This window comes from Tachyglossus aculeatus, chromosome 4 (assembly GCF_015852505.1).
Source record: "Tachyglossus aculeatus isolate mTacAcu1 chromosome 4, mTacAcu1.pri, whole genome shotgun sequence".
In the NCBI taxonomy this organism is placed as follows: Eukaryota; Metazoa; Chordata; class Mammalia; order Monotremata; family Tachyglossidae; genus Tachyglossus; species Tachyglossus aculeatus.
Window position 1 is genome coordinate 36,932,503 of NC_052069.1, and position 7,268 is coordinate 36,939,770.

Here is a 7,268-nt window from a genome sequence, read left to right on the forward strand (position 1 = left end):
GGAGAAAACCAGCAAGTCAGTTGAGTGTTTAAGATCTGAGCCGTTTCACCGGCACAGATAGCAAAATTAGCCGGTTATCGTATTCCCCACCTCACTTTAAAGGTCTAAAGATGACAAAGGCAGCAATGCATCGAGCCCCTAGGGACTGGATTCATTCATTCATTCATTCAATCGTATTTTATTGAGCGCTTACTGTGTGCAGAGCACTGTACTAAGCGCTTGGGAAGTACAAGTTGGCAGCATATAGAGACAGTCCCTACCCAACAATGGTCTCATGGTCTAGAAGGGGGAGACAGATGACAAAACAAAACATATTAACAAAATAAAATAAATATAATAGTAAATATGTACAAGTAATAAAATAAATAGAATAGTAAATACTGTCTAATGGGTAGAGAGCGGAGCTTGGAGTCAGAAGGCCCCAGGATCTAATCCCGGCTCCGACACTTGTCCGCGGGTTGTTTTGGGGCAAGTCACTTCTCTGGGCCTCAGCTACCTCATCTGCAAAATGGGGACCAAGACAGCGAGTCCCACGTGGGACATACTCTGTGTCCAACCAGAATAGCTTGTATCCGCTCCAGAGCTTAGTACAGTGTCTGGCACTGGAGAGACCCATTTTGCCTCCTGGAAGAGGAGGAGCCTCTTAAGGAATGACTTGGCCCAAGGGCAGAGTGGGCCCTCCAATGGCTCCTGGCCCCAAAGAACTCACCAACAATCTCTTCCCACAGGAGACAGAGCCGTAAACCCAGGCAGAAGTGCTCAGCCGCTCCGCACACGCACGCTCTCACAGTGATTGTCTCCGTTTGCCTTTTGTAGTTCAATAGAAAACGGGAGACCGCCCGACCCCGCCGACTGGGCTGTGATGGATGTCGTCAATTATTTCCGAACGGCGGGATTTGAGGAACAAGCGAGTGCTTTTCAGGAACAGGTAAACCTGGCTCGAAAGACGTGTGTTGACTCTCTGCCGCAGACGGGAACTCATTCCTGCGTCTGTAGATTGGGGAGGGTGTAGTTTTTTCCCTCCTTTCTCAGTGTGGACCTTGCTTGAGGGCGATTGATCCAAGGGTACTGACTCGGAAAGAATTGGCTTAACTTGTGTGGCTGCTTGGGAGTCAGGCGGGGAGGTGGAAGGTACTCTGGTTCCAGCAGTCATATTTAGTGAGCACTTACCGTGTGCAGAGCACTGTACTAAGCGCTCGGGAGATTACACTGTAACAGACACATTCCCTGCCCACAATGAGCGTACAATCTAGCTGTGGGCTGACTCGGAAAGAACTGGCTTAACTTGTGTGGCTGCTTGGGAGTCAGGCGGGGAGGTGGAAGGTACTCTGGTTCCAGCAGTCATATTTAGTGAGCACTTACCGTGTGCAGAGCACTGTACTAAGCGCTCGGGAGATTACACTGTAACAGACACATTCCCTGCCCACAATGAGCGTACGGTCTAGCAGTGGGCGAGGAGAGGAGTCCCGGGGCCAGACAGAGCTTACGGTTCTAAGCTGCCATATTGATATTGATAGAGAGAAGCAGCGTGGCCCAGTGGAAAGGGCACGGACTTTGGAGTCAGAGGTCATGGGTTCAAATCCCGACTCCTCCAATTGTCAGCTGTGTGACTTTGGGCAAGTCACTTCACTTCTCTGGGCCTCAGTTCCCTCATCTGTAAAATGGAGATTAAGACTGTGAGCCCCCCAGGGGACAACCTGATCACCTTGTAACCTCCCCAGCGCTTAGAACAGTGCTTTGCACATAATAAGTGCTTAATAAATGCCATAGTTATTATTATCATTATTATTATATTCACCCTCACTACTGAGACTTGCTTAGAGGTGTCTCTCGCCACCTCTTCCCTCAGAAGGGCAGAGTGGGAGAGAAGAATAAAGGCGGCTTAATCGGCATTGGCCGTTATCTCACATTCAGCTAGTGATATAGTTAATTGTTCGAGGGCTCGGTTCAGGGTGTCAGTTTGAACGAGGAGAACGCGTCCCCAGTTTAAAGCTGATCACCTTCATCATCGCTGATCATGGCCTTCCTTGGCAACCATGACCCCTCTGGCAGGGTTCGCATGAAAATGGAAAAGCTGAACTGACTTTCCTAATGAGGCGGCATCTTGGAGACAACGTGGGAAAGCTCACGGTGCTGCTGTCTCTGCAGTGCCAGGCCTGGTGGGAAACTGAGATCACCTTTGGCCCAGTCTTGGAATCCAGGGCCTTTCCAGAATGAAATTGCCTTCATGATGTCAAAGGAAAGTAAGGCCGGGAGTCCAGAGACTGCGTCTCCTGGAGGAGGAGGAGGAGCTGAAGAAGGGCCCTGCAGCTTCTCGTCTTCTACATGTCACAGCTGTGCGTCTGACTTTGGCAAAGGTGCAAGGGGGCGAATTCTACTTGCCGTGGCTCGTAATGGGCTAATGGAAGAAAACAACTGTCCCCTTTGACATGACAATTCGGTCGGTTGAGTTAAATAATCGGATCCCTTGAAACGGAATCCCTGGATCCTTTCCCTTTTCATTTGGAAGATTTGGAAAATTCACAGCTTGGGAAGGAATTAGGGAAGGGTGACCAGCTGGACTGTATTGGTTTTAGATGTACTTTTAAAGCTACAGTATCCGCCCGGAGTCTCATAGTTGAACAGCTTCATTTTAAAACCGTATTTTGACCTGGCACGAGTTGACAAAACTCTCAACTCAGAAGTGTTCCGGTTATTTCAAGTCTTTGTTCTGTGAATTATGGTACGCTGAAGCAAGATGGCTACAGCGATTCTCGTAAACCACATCCGCCCCCCTCCAAGACCACCAACAAACCCTTCGGAAGAAAACCCGCGCTCAGCTTTGAACTCCGCCCTCGCCAAGAGTGAGTCGGGCCGGTCCTGAGGCGATGGGAGCCTAAGCGATTATCAGGCTTTCCTAAAGTGTGTCTCTTTTTTTTTTTCCTTCAGAAGCCCTTAAAGGCATAAATTTAGCCTCTTAATCATGGGTTAATCCAGCTGACCTTGGAGCCTGGGAAATGAAGTCTCAGTGGATTAGAGTTTGCCAGCACGAGAATGATTCTCACTTTCTCACAAAGGCGGAAAACCAGTGTCCACTGGGCAGCCCTTTGGGAGGGCTCACCTCTGCGTTTTTCCCCCTCGGAGCTAGAGACGGGCCATCTTTTAGACTGTGAGCCCACTGTTGGGTAGGGACTGTCTCTATATGTTGCCAACTTGTACTTCCCGAGCGCTTAGTACAGTGCTCTGCACACAGTAAGCGCTCAATAAATACGATTGATTGATTGGCTGGAGGTCTTGAACTGCTAATTTATGCCTACGTCAGACTGGGCTGTGATAAGTTCCGTGATGATCCTGAACGTAGCAATTCCCATAATTTAGAGGCCTCCATTCTTCCACGAGCACAGAGGTTTTCCTGGAGACTCTCATTAACGCTAATGTCAGTCCCCGACAAATCCTGATCCAGAGAGACAGCGTGCGGCCCCATTCTGACTAGTATATTTGACCCGGCATATTCTTTCAGAGGCATCTTTGAATTCTAGGTCTGACCGGATGGTGAGACCTCATGGTTGGATTCCAGAAATTGATGCTGACAATGATGATGATAAACTGACCCACTCGGGATGGTACCGATGTCTCATCCACCTTAATTTGGGTCAGGAACCCAATATCCGGTTTCCGCCTTCCGGACTGTCATCTGTCGCTGGCTTTTAGATTAGGTCATACTTTGTATCTTTTTTTTCTTTCTTTTGTCACTTTTTTCCCTTGCAAAGCACTTTCAGATCAGTGATCTCAGTTTATCTTCACAACAGTCCTGTGAGGTAGGCCGCCTAAGTACCATTAGCCCCATTTTGCAGATGAGGAACCTGAGGTGGAGCAGCTTGCCCATGGTAACGCAAGGCAGAGTCGAGATTAAAATTCAATCAATTAGAGAAGCAGCGTGGCTCAGTGGAAAGAGCCCGGGCTTGGGAGTCAGAGGTCATGGGTTCAAATCCCAGCTCCGCCACTTGTCAGCTGTGTGACTTTGGGCAAGTCACTTCACTTCTCCGTGCTTGTTACCTCATCCGTAAAATGGGGATGAAGACTTTGAGCCCCACGTGGGACAATCTGATCACCTTGTCTCCTCCCCAGCGCTTAGAACAGTGCTTGGCACATAGTAAGCGCTTAACAAATACCATCGTTATTATTATTAATAACACGGAAGGTGGTAAGTTTGGCTTTCCTGAGGTGGAGGGATGCTGTGTGAATGAACTCTAATCTTTTCACATCTCAGACTTCTGGGCCAGCTGCCTGTCCAGTGATTCCACCCCTTCAAGGCACATTCTTCTGCAACAAGAAGCTTCAGAGGCATCCGCGGAATACCTCAACCTGTTTAGATGAAAGAGCCCTCCTGAAGAGTTGAAGCAACAACAGGCCTTCCAAAATGAGTCAGTGTGGCTACCGAATCAGGCCTGACAGCTTCGACTGAATGGCCACTCCCATTCTCCCAGAAAATACTGCTGGGTCCCATTCATTCCCTGTGACCTCTAGGAGATGCCAGAGGAACTGGCTAAAGGAGTCTAACTTTGGAGAAGAAAGCTACTCAAATAGAGTACATGATTAAGATCCTGGACCCTGAGTTTTCCTCCATGTTAACTGAACAGCGGGACAGAGCCTGAGACAGGAGGCATTTGTGGACGAGCCCCCATGTTGTATGGGAAACACCATGGCGTTTTGGATAGCGCGCGGGCGTGAGAGTCAGAAGGTCATGGCTTCTAATCCCGGCTGTCGCTTGCCTGCTGTGGGACCTCAGGCAAATCACTTCACTTCCTTGAGCCTCAATTACCTCATCTGTAAAATGGGGATTGAGGCTGTGAGCCCCATGTGGGACAGGGACTGTGTCCAACCCACTTCACTTGTATACACCCCAGCACTCAGTGCCTGGCACAAAGTAAGTGCTTAACGAACACCATTATTATTATCATTATTATCTATGTGGAGCCGTTCTTTGTTCAGAAGATGCATTACTGACCTCATCCATGTGTGCAAGTCTGACTATCAAGATCGATGTGGGAGGAACTTGCTGTCTGTGCCCATTTTACAAGAAAGGATAGAAGCCAAGTGTTTAGTACAGTGCTCTGCACACAGTGAGCGCTCGGTATATACTGTCGATTGATCGATCCTCGTTGCATTAGTGGATTTGCCCCACATCAGGCGTACTTCTTTTTTTTAACCCTCCCTCCTTACTCTCTGTACTTCATGAAACCCGTGCCATCGGAGAGCAATCCCTCTCGCAACTTCATCCCACAAGCTGGTCTGTCTGCCACGCAGTCTCCCCAGTGGTTCACTGCTCTGTCCCGTTATAAGACATTTCAAGCTTTGCTTGAATGATAACCACAATTCAGTAACATCGCCCCAAACCCCACGAGTGCAAGGACCTTTAATTTTAAAAAAGTCAAACTATGATAACAGGCAGATTTTAGGAAACACCTGGCAGGAGTATTTTTAATTTTGCTTTTCATTCCCACTCTTTCCCTAGCTACCACCAGTACGCCCACTACTGAACTTGTCCTAATGGTTTGCTTTGTACCTCAGTAATGTAAGTCATATCTTACAAAAGTGTGCAAACTGGGTCCAGGCAGTAGAAAAGCGGTAAACGGGGTGATAATAGTAATAATAATAATAATAATAGTAATAATTGTGGTGTTTATGAAGCAGTTGCTTTTGTCAAGCGTTGGGGTAGATAGAAGATAATTGGGCCCTCCATGGAGTTGGCAGTTTAAGTAGGAGGAGTATGGAATCCTCCTTTTGCAGATTAGCGAACTGAGGCCCAGAGAAGTTCAGTGACTGGTCCAAGGTCACACCAGCAGACAAGTGGCAGAGCTGGGATTAGAACTCGGGTCCTCTGACTCCCAATCCATGCTCTTTACTCTAACACTCCTTCTCTAAATGGTAAGCCATTTCTCTCTTTTTTTTTTCATGTGTTCTTCCACTGGCCTGACCAGAAAAGGGGGGCTTTTGGGGAAACATGATTCCTTGCTCCTATCTTCCTGTCTAGTATGGTGCAGAGTATGTGGGCTTTTATCCATTTTTTTACGTTTTCAACTCTTTATATCCCACTCTTTCACTGTATACACAAGCCACTTCCATAGCGTGACCCTTCTGATCAGGACGTTGAGTGATAATAATAATAATAATTTTGGTATCATTAAGTGCTTACTATGTGCAAAGCACTGTTCTAAGCGCTGGGGAGGATACAAAGTGATCAAGTTGTCCCATGTGGGGCTCACAATCTTAATCCCTGTTTTACAGATGAGGTACTTCCCAAGCACTTAGTTCTGCACACAGTAAGCACTCAATAAATACGATTGAATGAATGAATGAACTGAGGCACAGAGAAGTTGTGACTTGCCTAAAGTCACACAGCTGACAAGCGGCGGGGCTGGGATCTGAACCCATGTCCATGACGGCAGTTGTTGCCCATTCATTCATTCAATCGTATTTATTGAGTGCTTACTGTGTGCAGAACTAAGCGCTTGGCAAGTACCTCATCTATAAAATAGGGATTAAGATTGTGAGCCTCACATGGGACAACCTGATTGTATTTATTGAGCGCTTACTGAGTGCAGAGCACTTTACTAAGCGCTTGGGAAGTACAAGTTGGCAACGTACAGAGACGGTCCCTACCCAACAATGGGTTCACAGTCTAGAAGGGGGAGACGGACAACAAAACAAAACATGTGGACAGGTGTCAAGTCATCAGAATAAATAGAATTATAGCTATATACACATCATTAATAAAATAAATTCAGGCATCACTGTAGCACATATCCTGATTACCAGCCCAGCATCGGGAGAGACGGTTTAGTATGTCCCAGGATGGCTCCCTGAATCAGATGCTGCTTGTTTCCCCCATTTCCCCTTGGACTGGTAATTGTTGGGGAATTGTCTTCCAGCCACCGGGTTGTTGGATATCCATTCTCCCAAATCTTTCCAAGATGGAAGTGATGGTCTGATGATGCCACACTGCCCCAGAAAACAACTGCCCTTGCCTGCGCAGGCTGTTTTCTTCCTCTGGTCTGCCCAGTCGTGCGGTGGAGAACAACTGCATTTTTGTGTGACTACTGTTATTGCCCTGGTATTTCTGTCATTTCTCCTTGGTTTTCACAAAAAGTGGAAAAGATTCCCCTACCTTTACCAGGCCACTCTGAGCGTCCCTCTCAAAGACAGCCTAGTCAGCGGGTCGTGGCACAGTGGTGGTGTTGGCTACTGTTGAGATCTCAAATCTGCCGTTCAAATTCCCCCTCGCAAGC